A 19,513-nucleotide genomic window follows, 5' to 3' on the forward strand; every position below is an offset into this window, starting at 1 on the left:
ATGGGAATTTGTAAGAAAGAAGTTCCATCCTCTGGAAAGTGGAGGAGTGTATCACTGGTTTTTTATTAACTGGCTTTGTTACCATGGACAAATCACTTATTCTCCCTGTGCCTCAGTTTCTTCCTCTGTGAAATAAGAGGGTTGAATTAAATTATCTCCAGGGTCTGTCATAGTTCTAAACTTCTGTGCTAAATGTAAAAGCTGTGAAGTGCTATTTTACAAATGTATTTTTAGGACTAGTAAGGAAAAGAGGAGCCAAGTATAAATATTTCTACATTATTTATGTACATTAACATTATCATTATGTATATTATCTACATTATTATCATGTCAATTACTCTTCATAGGAAATTAGAAATGAAAGTTAAAACAGAAGTTGTTTCCTGACCAAATACAATTTTAGATCTTGTGTCAGGAAAGAAAGGGAAACAAACTTCAGTCCTGCCAGAGTCAGCCAGAGGACAAAAAGATCACTCATGTTTCTTGTGGTTCTCTACGGCTGTGGAAGAGCAGTAGTTGATAGTAGTGGGGACTGAAGGAGGTAGCATTGATTTTGTCATTTGATGTCCCTGTAGTTCTTGGAGCCCATTATTCATGATACTTTAACTTAGGTTTTTCTCACTGGTGGCTGAATTTCTTCACCCTCCATGATCCACAAATTGCCTCTCTGCTGATGGGAAAGGAGGCTATCTGTAGTGGGGAGAGTGGTAGCAGAAGGCAGGATTGTCACTGCCAAAGGGTTTGCTTTTTATTTTATTTTTTTCAGTGTGCATTCCTATAAAGTGAACCCTGGGGTTGGGGGCTACTTTGAAAGGGTCACTACCACCCTTGTCCCCTTCAGAAAGGTCTAAATCTGTAACATCTGATGCATCGGAGACTCCATTTGTTCAAAATACTTATCATGCACCTGCTATGTACAAGACATTATATTAAGTATGGTGAGGAATACAGAGATGGACTTTGGGGAGGGGAAGTAGAGTGACTGACCTAAGAATCAGAACCCTGAGTTCAAATCTCTGGCACTAGTTAGTTGTCTGGCCTTTTCCAAGAGTCACTTCTCTGGACTTCAGTTTTCTTGTGTAAAATGAGGGACTTGGCCTAAATAAGCTTTGAGGTGCATTCTCGTAACCTTATGTGCCTCTGAAGTATGGAGATAGAAATACTTGGCTTGGAAGATTCATCCTAGTAAGCTTCTGGAAGCCCTTTGCCGCCCAATTATAAGTGCATCTTTTTTTTTCTCTTTTCATAAAGGATAGTTAGGATCAAAATCAGGATTTGCACTCCAGCATGGCCTACACTGAGCCCTGTTCTTACTGACTGTTTTCTCCTGGGCAAGGAGAGTCCTTTTCCATTGCAGATGTCACAACATTCATGGACCTTCATTGAGATTCACTCCTTTAGTTTTAACATTGAGCTATTACTGAGTTATTATATCCTATTACTGTTTGTGAGTAGCTTAAGTTATTTAAAGTCTTAGTTATCAAGACCTGCTCACTTCTTTAAGCAGTTGGTACAAATCAAATAGAAAGCCCATCACAGTTATCTCAGTGTTCAGTCTTCATCTTGGCTATAAGGCACAGACATTTAATAAAGGTCTGAGAAATTAAATTTAATTTAGACTTTTAGAATGCTTAAGCAAATACGGAATATGCACTGTATTAACTGGCAGGCTGAATTAAAAATAATTAGAGCGCTGAATTTTGGGGCTTCACAAGAGGCCTTTGTGCAATGGGTCTAGGTGTGCAAGTCCATCCATATTCACTCCTAGTGAAATTCCTGTCTAGGTCCTCTGCTCAAAACCGTGCATTGAGTATATGGGGAATACTATATTTCACCACATAATCGTTGCCACTGGATAATTGTCGTGCCTGTTTTTTCAGTCCAAAATCTGGTTTATGACCTTTTGTCACATAACTGTCACATGATACAATTCAGTTTGTCATGCTGCTGAAAAGGTAAACAGAGCAGTGGTGTATTCACCAGTGGCATATGGATATGCATTTATCTCTCATGCATTGGGAGCAGCAATCCTAGAATTCTCAGTGTGTGAATTGTCAGTCTATTTCCAACAGTCTACTTGTGTGGTTTGTTTAGAGTACCTCAGTCCTATTGTCACTCATCCCAGTGAAGAACTGTAGGCACAAGGGCAGCAGGTTGACAGGTGAAGCTGCCACGAGTAAGTCACACAATATAATAAGACTTGCATCTTCCCAATTTTAATGTATATTCACAAATATTCCATGCATCCTAATCTTGCAGCAATGACAATTTAGAAATACATTATATTTAAGTAATACTGGCACAACTTATTTTTTTAAAGCTTTACATAATGGTTGTACCCACTTTTTTTTTTTTTACAAAGAAATTGGGATAAAATCTGCAATGATTATGCAGTGAAATATGGTACAATTCAGATTCATCTCTCTGGTTTCCAAGTCCTCCATAGTCTGGCAGCACCCAGTCTTTCCAGAATTATCATGACTTATTCCCCTCTGCACATGCTACATTCCAGTCAAACTGGCCAGTTTATTCTCTGACTTTCTGAACACACAGCACCATTGAAGATGCTTTTGCAAAGACTGTTCCTAAGGGTTGTTATGTCCTTTCTCCCCAACCCCCCATTCCTCTTTTAAAATTCAATTTAGATGTCACCTCCTCCAGGAACCCCTTCCTTCCATATCACCAGCAATAGCAGAGGAGTATAGTGGCAAGACAAATGGTCCTCGAGTCAGGAGGGCTGGAGTTCAAATTCTGCCCAGACATTTACTAGAAGTAGAACCTTTGGCAAGTTATTTAGCTATTCAAACCTTTGTTTCCTTATCTGTAAAATGGGGAATAGTAATACAGTTGTTATGAGGATCAAATTAATTTAAAATTTTTTTAAGTCCTTTATAAAGCATAAATATGTGTTATTTATAGCAACCTTTCACCTGAAATCCCATATAACACTTTGTTTTATAAATCTCTAGTTTACTTATAGGGGTAGCTAGGTGGTGCAGTGGATAGAGAGCCAGGCCTGGAGTCAGGAAGACTCATCTTCCTGAGTTCAAATCTGGCCTCAGGCATATCCTAGCTTTGTGACCCTGGGAAAGTCATTAAACCCTGTTTGCCTTAGTTTCCTCATCTGTAAAATGATCTGGAGAAGGAAATGGCAAATCAGTCCAGTATCTTTGCCAAGAAAACCCCAAATTGGGCCCAATAAGTCAGAGAGAACTACAATTTAACAGCAGTGTACTTATCTTCATAACAGTTTGAATTATAGCTTTTTGGGTCAATGTCTCATCTGTCTACTAGACTCTAAATTTCATTAGGACAGAGTTTTATTTAAATTGTGTATCTCCTCCAAAATCTGAGCACATGCTCTGAACACAGTAAACACTTGATAAATGATTGATATATTATTGTATTGGGTGGTGTGGAAGATGGTTTTATCACAAACTACCCATAACTGAGTGGATGAAACAAGAGAAATCTAATTTGGTGACAAGTTGAAGGATATTTAAGCTTCTTCAAGCAGTGGAGAAAGTACTGGGCCTGGAATCAGGAAGACCTGTGCTCAAATCCACCGTCAGACACTAGCTGTGTGACTGTGGATAAGTCACTTCACCTCTGCCTCCATTTCCTCAACTGTAAAAGGCGGTTAACAGCACCTACTTTAAAGGATTGTTGTGAGGATAAAGAGCTTACTTAGCACAGTGCCTGACACATAATAGCCACTATGTAAATGTGTATTCACTTCCATTTTCTTTCCCACTTAGTGCTACCTGATGGCAGAGGTACATATGGTACAGAAGTAGGTGGTCAGAGGAGGTAACAGGAGATTGCTCTTCTAATCCTCTTTGTTCACAGTGGTAGCAGTAATTCAGGGTTCTGGAGGACCCCAGAGCTCTGGCACCTTCCTAAGTGCTTCTCATGACTCTCTTCAAAGCTGGCTTTGCCCAGGACCAATTTTTTGCACCTGGAGTCCAAGCATAAGACAGCAGGAATCTCTGTATTCTGAATAAATCAATCCTAGCAGGAGCTTTATTACAACCACGCTTGCCCCATGAATGTTCTTATTTTCATTAATATATAATAATACAGAATTTGGTGTAAGTTTCTTTAAAAGGAATTACATCTAATTTGAAGACTGTTGCTTATCTGTTAGCCCTGAAAATTCATTAGGAAAGGAATGTGCTGGCAGGATGAAGTAGCAGGTTAATTATGGCTATGCCAAATGTCTCAGGATTTTCTCACCACTGATGATTACGCTGAGGAGTGGGGGGCAGGATCTTGGGGTGGAAGCATATATGCTGGATGGAGAATAATGAAATGTTAATAATATGCAGATAATTCACTCATTGAGCAGGGGATATGTAGCCTGACTCGGTGGGAAGTCTAAGAGAAGGGTTCTGACCTAGCTTGAGTAAGGTCAATGATTCTTGTTAAATAAATGACAAATTTAATTAACAGATATTCATCAGGGCAACTAGATGATGTAGTAGTCCTGGAGTTGGGAAGACTCAAATGTGACCTCAGATAGTTACTAGTTGTTTGACCCTGGGGAAGTCATTTAATCCTGTTTATTTCAGTTTCTTCATCTGGAAAATGAGCTGGAGAAGGAAATGGCAAACCACTCTGATGCCTTGCCAAGAAAACCACAAATAGGGGTGGCTAGGTGGTGCAGTGAATAGAATATTGGCCCTGGAGTCAGGAGGACCTGGGTTCAAGTCTGGCCTCAGACATTTAACACAAAAACTGACCATATGACCTTGGGCAAGTCATTTAAACTCAGTTGCCCTCCAAAAAAGCAAAAAACCAAAAACAAAACCCAAATAGAGTCACAACTGAAATAACTCAACAACACACGTTTGTGAGCACCTATGATGATCGTAATACTATGCAAAGTGGTGTAAGACTGTGGTATCAAATTCAAGTGGAAATGGGGTCATATAGAATGGTATAAGGACTCCTGCTGGCCGCATATTAACTTAGAAAACTACATATTAACATTATCTGTGGTCTAGTATATTTTTATTTATTTTGTTAGATATTTCCCAATTAAATTTTAATCTGGTTGTGGGAACACTGGAGAGTATTGTAGGATATAAGGTGGCCAATGATGGAGTATTTGAGACCTATGGTGTAAGGGGTGCAGAAGAAAGAACACTGGATTTGGAGTAAGAGGACCTGGGTTCTAATTCTACTATTCTACCTCTGACACTTACTACCTAGATGACTTTGGACAAGTAGCTTAACCTCAATCTGACCCTTAGTTGCTTCATCTGTAAAAGGAAGGGGTTTGATTAGATGGTCTTTAAGGTCCTGTCCAGTTCTGAATCTACAAACCTAAGTATCAAAGAAATATGGCCCTAGCTCTCAAGAAATCTATTGTCTAATTGAAGAGTCTGACTCGCTCTCTCTCTTTACACACAGACACACACATACATAAACAAACACATTATATATATGCCAGAGGGTACTGTGTTGTAATGCCATATTTAAATTCTTTTTTAGTTCCCATTAGTGTTTTGATTTGCATTTGATTCGCTAATGGAGTTGATTTAACCCAATGTTATTCATTCTCTTTAGCACTTCACAAGAATTACTTTTTCTAGGTTGTTAGAAAATGTTCTGAGCAATAAGAAGTACCTTGTCAGGTTACAAGTTTGTGCTCAGATTACTTTTTGAAACATCCCATTTTGTTCAAGGAATCATAATATCAAATAATTAATTTGCTACCATGGCCACCTCCCAAGAACACAATCAAAAGCTGAGTAAAATATTGCTGGAAAATGGTACAAAACTGAAGACTATTTTGAATAATAAAATGTTTGAACTAACTGAATAGCCCAGAAAGCTTCCAATGCCAGTTACTTCTCATTGTAAACTAGATTTTGTATTTTTATTCCTAATTTTGAGGAAGGCATTATTGTAGCGTCTGAAAAATAAATGCTATATGTTAAATTTGGGAAGAGCCATAGGAGCTATAATGGTAATGGGAATTTGAAGACCTTCCCTGCTTTGAAAATATACTCTTTTCAGCCTGTGGTGGGAAGAGTTTGCTGAAGGGTGGAGCAGAACCCACAGGAAGGTAGGATTCAGAACAACTAGATGGTTGGGAGGAGACAGTTAGACTTATGAGTAAATATTGGTCTTGTGGGAAGGCTAAAAGATGCTGTGTCTCTCTGCTATGTTGTAGTGCATTAACTTCTATGTTGCTATGATAGATTCAGTTTCCTATTATTGGGATTTTGTTTTCTGGTGTCTGAATAAATGTTTTGTTTTTGTCTTCTATATGGAGAGTCAGTTATATTTTGTGATTGAGCCCTTTGGAGGTATATTTATAGTGACTATTGGCACTGTGAATATTGCATTGGCACTACCGTAGCTTGAATCAGTATTATAGCATCTTAAATTTTTTTATTTCATTGCATATCAACAAATGAGAAGTGTTTTCTTGGGCACAAAATCCCAGGGTTTAAAATGGGAACTCCTAAGTGGGAGGGATTTCAGAAGAGTCCCAAGAAATTTAACCATATGAATTTAATTAATTTATAAGAATAAGAATTATTCACCAATTGATAAATGGTCTAAGGATATGTATAGATAGTTCTTGAGAGAAACACAAGCTATTTCCAACTGAATCAAGGTCATATCCCTGATGAATACCCTTTCCCTTCTGTGATTAAGTAAACCTCTTTTTTGTTAGCTATTAGATGGCTTAAAAGTTTCTTATTTCATTCCAATCTTGAACCTGACTGAGTCACGCCTAATCCAACAGCACAACTGAATTATCTATTTCTTTTTTTTCTCCTCTTTTTTTTGTTGTTTGATTTTATTTTTTTGACTTTTTAAAATAATTTTTTACTCTTTCCTTTAAATGCTTTATTAACTTCTGATTTACATCATTCATTTCCACCAGATTTTGAGTTACAAATTTTCTCCCCATTTTTCCCCTACCTACCACCCCAAAATAGCAGTCCCACAGGATATCTCCTCCTCCAATCTGCTCTCTCCCATATTTTCTCTGATATCCCTTTTGACTTTTCCAGTGGATCTCTATGCCCCATTGCCTGTATATCTTATTTCCCGATTACATGTAAAATAGTATTAATAATAGTATATACATATATATATATGTATATATATATATATATATATATTTGGATATTTAATTTTAAAATTTTGAATTCCAGATTCATTCCCTTCCTCTCTTTTCACCCACCCTTACTGGGCAGATAAGCAGTTCAGTATAGGTTATACATATATTGTAAAAGACTGACTATATTTCCCTCCCTCCTATCCCACCTCCCACTTTTTCTATTCTCTGCTTTGATCCCAATCTTTTCAAAAGTGGGTGCTTCCAACTACCCTCCCCTCCAGCCTGCCCTCCCTTCCATCATCTGCCCTCTCATCCCCTTCCCTCCCTACTCTCCTGGAGAGTGAGATACTCTATTTAGTGTGTATTTCATTCCCTCCTCAAGCCAAATTCAATGGGAATAAGGTTGACCCATTCCCTTTTGCTTTCCTATTCTTCCCCTCCATTGTAACAATTTTCCCTTGCCTCTTCTATATGAGATAGTTTACCCCATCCTGTCTCTCCCCATCACCTCTTAATTTCACTTGGGGGGGGGGTTTAAATGTGTTTTATTTTAGACAACCTACATGACATATTTTTAAAAACAATGCCTCCACTCCAGGTCAAAAATAAATGAATAAAGCTCAAGATGACATCAGTCCAAGTTTGTCCAAGTCCTGGTGTTGTGTAGAAGACAAAAAGCAGCAGCCAGTTATGATGACAGGTGATTCAAAGTAATCAGCTGAATTTGTTAATATTTCTCCATTTCTAAACCATCCTTAAAGAAAATCATATATGGAGTCACACCATCATCATGGAAGTCCAAGAGAGCTACCATGCCATCTGGATTCATGTTTTCACCTATGAAGAACTGATAGTTTTTAAAATTAGCAAGGATGTGTTTGATCTGGTCTGCAGCTCTTGTCATAAAAGGTTTTACTCTATCTGGCTTGTGTTCTTCAAGTCTGCCTTTGATTGATTTCATATAGTCTTTGATGTACTTTGTGTAGGATTCTTTTGTGAAATTAGTTTCTTGAAGATGATGGTTTTTTACTGTGTCAACTCCAGTGATTACAGTGATCTGTTCCTTCACCCTCAGGACCTTCAGCAGAGGCATTCCCACTGATGAGTACCCTCATCAATGGTACCCTCTGTCCTACTGACCATCTTCCCCTCCACCTCTAGGCACAGCCCGTTCGCGATCTCCCAATCTTGTAAATGTCGGAGAACATCTCATCATGGCTGATGAGGTCCCGGTAGATAATCATGGCAGTGGAAGGAGGGAGGCTGTGGTGGCGGCACTAGTGCTGCGGTGTCCCAGAGCTCGGTGTGAGCGCGATACAGCCAGAGCGGTGCCTGGGGGGAAGAGGGGAGCTGGCGTAAAAGCTTAATTTCACATTTTAAGTATCATCCCTTCCTGTTAAATTGGTCCTGTGCCCTCTATCTATATATATCTGTAAACAGATATACATACATTCACATATGTATTCATATGCTCATCTACCCTCATATATAGACATATGTATATGTATATGTGTATATATATATATATATATATATATATATATATATTCCCTTCAACTACTGAGAAAAGTTTCATAAGTTACAATTATTGTTTTTCCATGCAGGCATTTTAATAGTTCAACTTTGAAAAGTTTCTTATGATTTCTTTTCCTTGTTTACCTTCTCATGCTTCTCTTGCTTCTTGTGTCTGAATGTCAAACTTACTATTCAACTCTGGTTTTTTCAGCAAGAATGCTTGAAAGTCCTCTATTCCACTGAATGACCTTTTTCCCCTGAAACATGATACTCAGTTTTGCTGGGTAGGTGATTCTTGGTTTTAATCCCAACTACTTTGTCCTCTGGAATATCAAATTCCAAGCCCTTTCATCCCTCAGTGTAGAAGCTGCCAGATCCTGGGTTATCCTGATTGTGTTTCCACAATATTCAAATTGTTTCTACCTGGCTGCTTGTAATATTCTCTCCTTAGTCTGGGAACTCCGAAACCTGGCTATAATATTCCTAGGAGTTTTCTTTTTGGGATATTTTTCAGGAGGTGATCAGTGGATTCTTTCAACCTCTATTTTGTCCTCTGATTCTAAAACATCAGGGCAGTTTTCTTTGAGAACTTCCTGGAGGATGATTTCTAGGCTTTGATCATGGCTTTCAGACAGTCCAATAATTTTTAAATTATCTCTCCTGGATCTATTTTCCAGGTCAGTGGTTTTTCCCATGAGATATTTCACATTGCCTTCTATGTTTGTTTGGATCTGTTTAACAGCATTCTTGATTTCTCATAAAGTCATTAGCTTCCATTTGCTCCAATCTAATTCTGAAGCAATGATTCTCCTCATTGAGCTTTTGAGATTCTTTTTCCATCTGGCAAATTTGGCATTTTAAGGCATTCTTCTCCTCATTGCCTTTTGGAGCCTCTTTTGCCATTTGAGTTAGTCTGTTTTTTTAAGGTGTTGCTTTCCTCAGTCAGGCTATTGACTCTCATTTTCGTAATTTTCTTGCATTGTTCTCATTTCTCTTCCCAATTTTTCCTCCACTTCTCTTATCTGCTTCTGAAGGTCCTCTATGGCCTGTAACCAGCTTGTATTTTCCTTTGAAGCTTTTGGTGCAGGAGTTCTGACTTCACTGTCTTCCTCCTGTTCCATGCTTTGCTCTTTTTTGTTCCCAAAATAGGAGTCTAATTTTGGAATATTCTGTCTGCTTTGTTTCCTTTTCCTGGTCATGTTGCCCCTCAGTCACTTGACCCCTGGGCTTTTTGCCATAGTAGGACTCTGCCACCAGCTTTCGTCCCAAACTCTGGGGTTTTCTCAGCTGCTGGAGGTATTAGATGGGTGCCTTCTCTGAGGTCTCTCCATACTCTGGCAAGCTGGACACACACCCCAGGACCTCCACCCTAGACTGCAATACAGATCCAAGAAGGTTAAAGCAAGAGTTAATACCCCTCAGACTGGTTACTTGGTCCCCCTACACTCTGCAGGCCAGGAGCTGAAGCTGCCACATGGCTCTGGCTGGCTGTGCTGGAGTCTCAGGGCCTTCTCACTCTGGGGGCAAAAGCCCCGCACTCCCACTTGCTGGGTCCCAAAGTCCAGACTGCACTGACCTTTCACTTTGTCCTTCGCATCTATGTGTTGATAAATCTGGAAAGGCCACAGCTGCTGCTGACCTGGGGTCCCTCTGGCCGGTGGCTGGTCAGGCCATCCCTGGGGCTAAAACCTCTGCATGGGGCTGGGCTCAGCTCCCAGAGCACTGTGTTGTCCGCTTGCTGCCGGCCTGCCAGGCTGTCCTCAGTGGGAGGTTAGCTTCTCTGTGTCATTTTGTGGGTTCTGCAGCTCCAAAGTTTATTCAGAGTCCCCTTTGTACATGGATTGGGGAAGGTGGAAGCCAGAGGAGCAGGGATGTCCTGCTTCTACTTCACCATCTTGACTCCACCACCTAAAATCAAAGTTTTTAAGAACAGATGTGAAAACACTGTTTTTTACATGCAAATGGAAAATAATATATACAGGCACTGGGGTATGGAAATCCATCTTGCCCTACTAGAAAGTTGGGAGGGGGGAATGGGGAAGGATATAAGAGAAAACAGATTGGGGGAAGGGGTATTCAGAAGGCTTGTTATCTTGGGGTGGGGGGAACGGGAAAGACGGGGAGAAAATTTGTAACTCAAAATCCTGTGTAAATGAAAGTTGAAAACTAAAAGGAAATGAATAAATTGAAAAAAAAACTTTAAAAGATAAAGTGAATACTCTTGAAACTGAACTCCAAGGTCTGCCTCAGTCATACCTAGTCTCCACTACATCTGAATTAACTATTTCAACTTTGAAATGGGATCTTACATAATGGGGATGGGAAAATTTCATCATTTGGGAAGAAGTAGTCCAGAAGATGTTCATGTCACTACTGTATCTATACTGTGATATGAAAATGTGTCCCACTAAATAAGCAGTGAAAAGGACTTTCAGGAAACCAGGGGAATCTTTGTAATTTGGAGGAGAAACATCTGTTCTACTTCTCTAGGCTCACAAAACCTTGTTTAAGAGACTTCCCTTTCATTTTCTGTGTCAGATTTAGTTTTTGAAATAAATTGCTTTCTAAAGCTTGCTTTGAGTATCATGAGTCAGTCAGACTGATTACTAATTTATTCTACATTCCCAGTTAATTTCTTTTTGGCTTTTTAAACTTAGTGATGTATCAGAGAATTTCAGTTTTCTTGGCTGCTACTTGACCCTGAATTTCTAGAGGTTTATAGATTTAGAACTGCATCTATAAACCTAAGTATCAAAGAAACATGGCCTCAGCTCTCAATATAATCTGCAAAGAAGGATAACTTAATTTCTTCTTTGCCTATTCTAGTTCCTTCAATTTCTTTTTCTTCTTTACTGCTAAAGCTAACGTTTCCAGTACCATAATGAATAACAGTGGTGATAATGGACATCCTTGTTTCACCCCTGATCTTATAGGAAATGCCTCTAGCTTATCCCCATTACATATAACACTTGCTGATGGTTTTAGAACGCTCCATTCATTCCTGTGCTCTCTAATGTTTTTAATAGGAATGGGTGTTGTATTTTGTCAAAAACTTTTTCTGCATCTATTGAGATAATCATATGGTTTCTCTTAGTTCTGTTGTTGATATAATCAACTGTGCTGATAGTTTTACTTATATTGAACCAGCCCTGCATTCCTGGCATAAATCCTACCTGATCAAAGTACATTATTCTCTCAATAAGTTGCGGTAATTTTTTGCTAATATTTTATTTAAAAATTTTGCATCGATATTCATTTGGGAAATTGATTTATAATTTTCTTTCTCTGTTTTGGTTCTTCCCAATTTACGTATCAGTACCATATTTGTATCATAAAAAGAATTTGGTAGGACTCCACCTATTTTCCCAAATAGTCTACATAGTACTGAACTTAATTGTTCTTTAAATGTTTGATAGAATTTGCTTGTAAATCTATCTGGCCCTGGAGATTTTTTCCTAGGGAGTCCATTAATGGCTTCAATTTTTTTTTCAGACATGGGATTATTTAAGTGTTTTACTTCCTTTTCTGTTAATCTGGGCAATTTATATTTTTGTAAATATTCATCCATTTCACTAATATTATCAAATTTATTGGCATACAGTTGAGTAAAATACTTTCTAATTATTGTTTCATTTCCTCTTCATTGGTGGTGCATTCACCCTTTTTCTTTTTGACACATGTAATTTGGTTTTCTTATTTCTTTTTTGAAATCAGCTTATCCACAGGTATTTTATTGGCTGTTCATAAAAACCAGCTCTTAGTTTTATTTATTAGTTCAATAGTTTTCTTAATTTCAATTTTATTAATCTTTTCTTTGGTTTTCAGTATTTCTAATTTGGTATTTAATTGAGGATTTTTAATTTGTTCTTATTCTAACTTTTTCATTTGCATACCCAATTCATTGGTCTCCTCTGTCTCTATTTTATTCCTGTAAGCATTAGGAGATAGAAAACTTCCCCTAAGAGCCACTTTTGCTGCATCCCATAAGTTTCGGTATGTTGTCTCATTATTGTCGTTCTCTTGGATGAAGTTATTGATTGTTTCTATGTTTTGTTGTTTGATGCACTCATTCTTTAGGATTAAATTATTTAGTTTCCAATTAATTTTTAGTCTGTGCTTCCATGGCCCTTTCTTACATATAATTTTAATTGTATCACGATCTTAAAAGAATGCATTTAATATTTCTGCTTTTCTGAATTGGATTGTGAGGTTTTTAATGCCCTAATATGTGGTTAATTTTTGTTAGGTGCCATGTATTGCTGAGAAATTCCTTTCTATTCCCATTCAATTTTCTTCAGAGATCTACCATATTTATATTTTCTAAAATTCTTTTTATTACCTCCTTAACTTCTTTCTTGTTTATTTTGTGGTTAGATTTATCAAGTTCAGAGAGGAGGAGGTATCGTTTTACTGTTTATCTCTTCCTATAACTCCCTTAATTCTCCTCTAAGAATTTGGATGCTATAGCACTGGTTATAAATATGTTCAGTAATGATATTACTTCATTGTCAATGGTGCCTTTTAGCAGTATATAGTGTCCTCCCTTATTTTTTAAAATTAAATCTATTTTTGCTTTTGCTTTGTCTGAGATTAGGATTGCCACCCCTGCTTTTTTTTTTTTACCTCAGCTGAGCCTAACATATTCTACTCCAGCCTTTACGTTTACCCCGTGTGTTTCAGATGTGTTTCCTGTGAGCTGCATCGGCGGGACTACCACTTTAAATCTCTTCGGCCGTGTGCCTCTGCTTGGGGAGCTCATTCCAGTCACATTCAGAGCTACGATTACTGCCTGTGTTTTTCTTTTTATCCTATTTCCCACCCTGTTGATGACCTTCCTTCTCCTTTCTCCTTTTTCCTCCTCACTAGTGTTTTGCTTCTGACCACCACTTCCCTCAGTCTGCCTTCCCTTCTATCAGCCCACTCCATTTTATTTCCCCCTTTCCCTTCTACTAATCACAGACCTAGAAGTGATATTGCTGGATCAAAGGGTATGCACAGTTTTATAGCCCTTTGGACATAGTTCCAAATTGCACTCCATAATGGTTGGATTAGTTCACAATTCCACCAACAATGTATTAGTGTTTAGATTTTCCTATATCTCTTAACATTTATCATTTTTCTGTTTTGTCATGTTAGCCAATCTGATAGATGTGAGGTGGTGCTTCAGAGTTGTTTTGATTTGCATTTCTGTAATCAATAGTGATTTTGACTATTTTTTTCATATGACTATAGATAGATAGCTTTAATTTCTTCGTCTAAAAACTGCCTGTTCACATCCTTTGACAATTTATCAATTGCAGAATGACTTGCATTCTTATAAATTTGACTCAGTTCTCTATAGATTTTAGGAAACCCTGGTTGTAAAAATTGTTTCCCAGATTTCTGCTTCCCTCCTAATCTTAATGACTTTGGCTTATTTTGGGCAAAAATGTTTTAATTTAATGTAATCAAAATATCCATTCTGCATTTAATAATTCTGTTTCTTGTTTGGTCATAAAGTCTTCAATACTCCATAAATGTGACAGGTAAACTATTCCTTCCTCTCCTAGTTTGCTTATAGTATCTGCCATTATATCTAACTGAGGTATCTAAATCATTCTGGTTTTATTTTGGTATGTAGTGTGAGATGTTGGGCTATGCCTAGTTTCTGCCATACTATTTTCCTGTTTTCCCAGCAGTTTTTGTTAAATAGTTGGTTCTTATCCCAGAAACTGGAGTCTTTGGGTTTATCAAAAAGTAGATTACTATAGTCACTGACTATTGTGTCTTACATAACTAAACTGTTCCGCTGATCCACCACTCTATTTCTTAGCCAGTACCAAGTAGTTTTGATGATTGCTGCTTTATAGTACAATTTAACATCTGGTACAGATTGGCTGCCTTCCCTTGCTTTTCTTTTCATTAATTCTCCTTATATTGCAGACCTTTTGTTCTTCCAGGTGATTTGTGTTATTATTTTTTCTAGCTCTATAAAATAATTTTTTTAGTAGTCTGATTGATATGGCACTGAACTAGTAAATTAATTTGGAAGAATTATCATTTTTATTATATTATCCTGGCCTACTCATGAGCAACTGATGTTTTCCCAATTATTTAGATCTGACTTTATTTGTGTGAAACGTGCTTTGTAATTGTGTTTATATAGTTCCTGGGTGTGTCTTGGCAGGTAGACTCCCAAATATTTTATAATGACTACAGTAAGTTTAAATGGAATTTCTCTATCTCTTTTGTGTTGGCTTTTGTTACTAATATATAGAAATGTTGATGATTTATGTGGGGTTATTTTATATCCTGCAACTTTTCTATAGTTGTTTATTATTTCAGGTAGTTTTTTTTTTACCTGGTTCTCTAGGCTTTTCTAAGTATACTATCATATCATCTGCAAGGAGTGATAGCTTTGTTTCTTTTCCTATTCTGTTTCCTTCAATTTCTTTTTCTTCTCTTATGGCTAATGCTAATATTTCTAGCACAATATTGAATAACAGTGATGATAATGGACATCCTTGTTTCACCCCCAATCCTCCTGGAAATGCTTCTGTCTTATCCCCATTACATATAATGCTTGCTGATAGTTTTATTTTTATTTTATTTTTTTAAAGCAATATACATGTGTATATATATATATATTTTGCTTTTTGGAGGGCAATCATGGTTAAGTGACTTGCCCAAAGTCACACAGCTAGTGTGTCAAGTGTCTGAGGCCAAATTTGAACTCAGGTCCTCTGGACTCCTATTCACTACTTATCTTTTTAAGGAAGACTCCATTCATTCCTATGCTCTCTAGTGTTTTTAGTAGGAATGGGTGTTGTATTTTGTCAAAAGCTTTTTCTGCAACTATTGAGATAATTATATGATTTGTTAGTTTAGTTGTTGATATGATCCATTATCCTGATAGTTTTCTTAATATTGAACCAGTCCTGCATTCCTGGTATAAATTCTACCTGGCTATAGTGTATTATCCTCATGATTAGTTGCTGTAATCTCTTTGCTAATGTTTTATTTAAAATTTTTGCCTCTACATTCATTAGGGAAATTATAATTTTCTTTCTCTGTTTTGGCTCTTCCTGGTTTAGGTATCAGCACCATATTTATATCATAAAAAGAATTTGGTAAGATTCATTCTTTGCCTTTTTCCCCCCCAAATGGTTTATATATATTGGAATGAATTATTCTTTAAATGTGTGATTCACTTGTAAATCCATCTCACCCTGGAGATTTTTTCTTAGGGAGCTCATTAATGGTTGTTCATTTTCCTTTTCTGAAATGGTTTTTTTTTAAGTATTTTATTTCCTCTTCTGTTAATCTGAGCAATTCATATTTTTGTAAATATTCCTCCATTTCACTGAGATTGTCAAATTCATTGGCATACAGTTGGGCAAAACAGCTCCTAATTATTGTTTTGATTTCCTCTTCATTGGTGGTGAATTTACCTTTTTAATTTTTTATACTGGTAATTTGTTTTTTTCTTTCTTTTTAAATCATATTAACCAAAATTTTATCTATTTATAGTTTTTTTTAATAAAACCAGCTCTTAGTTTTATTTATTAGTTCAATAGTCTTATTTTCAATTTTATTTATATTTCCTTTGGTCTTCAGAATTTCTAATTTGATATTTAATTATCTTTAATTTGTTCTTCTTTTATCTTTTTTTTAGTTTCATGCCCAATTCATTGATCTCTTTATCCATTTTATTAATGTAAGCATTTAGAGATATTAAAATTTCCCAAGAGCCACTTTCATCCCTAAGTTTTGTTATGTTGTTTCATTATTGTCATTCTCTTGGATGAAGATATAAATTATTTGTATGAGTTATTTTTTTACCCACTCATTCTTTAGGATTAAATTATTCAGTTCCCCGTTAGTTTTTAGCCTATCTTTCCATGTCTCTCTATTACATATAATTATTGTTGCATCATGATCTGAAAAGGATGCATTTAGTATTATTGCCTTTTTGTATTGTATTGTGAGGTTTTTGATGCCCAATTTTTGTGTAGGTGCCATTTACTGTGGAGAAAAAGATATATTCCTTTCTATCCCCATTCAATTATCTCCAGAAGTCAACTATATATAACTTTTCTAAAATTCTATTTATCCCCTTAAATTCTTTCTTTTTATTTTGTGGAGAGGTAAGTTGAGGTCCTTCACCAGTATAGTTGTGCTTTCTATTTCTTTTTGTAGCTCCCTTAACTTCTCCTCTAAGAATATTAATGCTGTACCACTTGGTGCATATATGTTTAATAATGATGTCACTTCATTGTCAATGGTATGTTTTTAACAGGATGTAATCTCTTTCCTTCTCTCTTTTAATTAGATCTATTTTTGCTTTTGCTTTGTCAGAAATCAGGATTGCTGCCCCTACTTTTTTTTTTTACTTCAGCTGAAGTATAATTTATTCTACTCAAGTCTTTTGCCTTTACTTTGTGTATATCTCTGTTTCAAATGTGGTTTTTTTTGTAATCAAGTTATTTATTTATTTTTAGTTTTCAACATTTATTTCCACCAGGCTTTGAGTTACAAATTTTCTCCCTATCTCTCCCTTACCCTCCACCGTAAGATGGCAAGCATACTGAATACTCCTTCCCCCAATCTGCCACCTCTTATTTCACTCTCCCTGCTATTTTGAATTTGTGTTTTGGTCTTCCCTGTCACCATAGAAAGAATCTATTGTCATTGTCTATTTCTGATTTTTGCTCATGATGTTTCCCTATTTCCTGCCTTTTAAAGTTGTGCTCTCCTGCTGGAGCACAAGACCACTGTCCTAAGCTTCTTGTAGTGGGGGCCAGTAGCCTGGTCCCTGACTTCGTGTGCTAGGTCCTCAGGTGCTGGACACCTGAGGCTTTAGGGATCTGGCAGATTACTTGGTGCTGAGCTGGGGTCCTAGTGGTTGTGGCTGGTGTGTGCTGAGTCCACGTGGAGTTTTTCTGTGTTTCCCTGGGGCTTCACTGAAACTCTCAGTGGGGTGGGGAGGGGGTCTGGTCCGTGGAGGATACCAGATCACCTGGGCTATGTATGTGAAGGTTCTGGAGGATGCCTTCCTGCCTGCAGTTGTACTAATGCATGGGGAGGTTTGTCTGCTGGAGGAAGCCTGCTCTTCAGCATACATGGTGGTTCTCTGAGCTGGAGTCTGTCTGCCAGTTCCCCTGACTCTGCCAAGACCCTTGGGGGATCCTGGTGTTGGCACTTGCCTGTTCTACCACCCTAGAACTCAGGATCTCCTGCTGGTTTGTTGAGGTGCAGTTTGCCTATGGCTTACAAGGATGCCTCCCATCCTGTAGTGCTTCCCTTCTAACAGAGTGAGAGAAACTTTCCCTCTTAACTTTTCCCAAACCTCTGGGGCTAAGAGACTGCTGCACTATCTTTCTACTGGCTCTGCTGTTCCAGGATTTTTCCTGATGTGACATTTTCTGGGTTTTTAGATGTCAGTAAGGGAGAGTGAAAGAGACTTACTGCTTACTCCACCATCTTGCCTCCCAGAAGTAGAAATCCACTTAAACATATATATATATTTTGTGTGTGTGTGCATGCGCGCATGTGTGTGTGTGTGTGTGTGTGTGTGTGTGTATGTGTATTCTCTTTGGAGATAGGAGTTCAGTTGTTTTTTCTCCTTGGAATTGCATTGGCCTACCAAAGTATGTAGTAGACACTAAATAAATATTTTTTGAATGAACTTCTTAAAATGAATAGTTTCACCTTGTGTCATTTAAGACATATTAGGAAGCCCTTCCCATTCCTGATATCTCCCCTGTAATACCTGAAATTGCTTATTCACTTTCTCAGTCTGTCTGAAGTTCTTCCAGTTAAAGAATCCCTTAAAATAGTTGATTAAAAAAATTCACTCCCTCCATTCAAATTGAATGAGCTATAAAATTCCAAGCACGTGGTCCTCTAAAAGCTCTGTGTCTAGTTTAAAAACTTTCTTGAATATAAATGAACTTAATTAGTTTTTTTCACATATGCAATTTTTCATCATGACAAGTCTGGCTGGAAAATTTATTATGCAGTTTAAGACTTGATTCTTCTTATTATTTACATCTTTGTCCCTTAGGTTCTTAACACTTTGTCCTTCCTGCTCTTGAGACTACCTTCTGACAATAGATTAGGGAGAGATAAAATAGAAGTTTGCTGTGATATCTATGTCTTTAACATCTTGAGAGAAGAATTATTGTCATGTTGTGATAAGCTGCTGTTCATGACTAATTAGTTCTTGAAGAAATATAATTTTATCACAAGCTCAATTAATAAAAAGCAAGATGTTTCTTCTGAAAGATTTTTTGGAAACAACTATTTTCCATTGTGAGATCTTCCCTTAATTTTTTGAATATAATCAAAATAAAAGTGTGTACAACATTCTTTGGAGACAAGTATTAGTGAGCTACATTATTATTGATATTTTTGAAGTACTTCTGGGTCATGTGATTAAAAAGATGCATACTAGACATTTTCTCTGATCTCCATTACCTCTCAAATTTCTCCAAAACAGAAATTATGTGCCAAAGGTACAGCAACTTCAGGTGTCTCCAAGGTCTAGGACACCAAGAATACAAAATAAGATTAAAAAATAAGTAGACATGAACCTATCCTGAGCTCACTCAGCCACCTTGCCCCCCAACTCCAATCATGTTACTCTCAAGTAGGCTACACTAGTTAAACTAAGGACCTGGCAACAAAACCTAACTCCATACCCTTATCCCCCTCCATCTTTTCAGTGCCACAAAGATTTGGGCTCCAGGATGATGAAATTTTCTCAGGTCAAGACTGCAGTGGCACTATCTTCTGATTTGAAAGATCTTCACAAAAGAGCAGAGGAACAGAAGGAAAGGGAGAGGATGCTATTTGGGCTTGAACATAGAGCTCAACCTCATACCTCATCCCCTTCTCCCTCCAAGGACCTTGGAGATTCAAACTATAGTAACT

At 37.3% G+C, this 19,513-nt stretch overlaps 1 pseudogene; it reads right to left on the minus strand.

The window, feature by feature from the left end:
* Positions 1–7,683: 7,683 nt before the first annotated feature.
* Positions 7,684–8,405, minus strand: LOC138174847 (translationally-controlled tumor protein-like; annotated as a pseudogene).
* Positions 8,406–19,513: the final 11,108 nt, after the last annotated feature.

The sequence above is a fragment of the Petaurus breviceps genome, unplaced genomic scaffold (assembly GCF_028583685.1).
Source record: "Petaurus breviceps papuanus isolate PSGF00001 unplaced genomic scaffold, PetGlider_PUasm1.0 76, whole genome shotgun sequence".
NCBI lineage: Eukaryota > Metazoa > Chordata > Mammalia > Diprotodontia > Petauridae > Petaurus > Petaurus breviceps.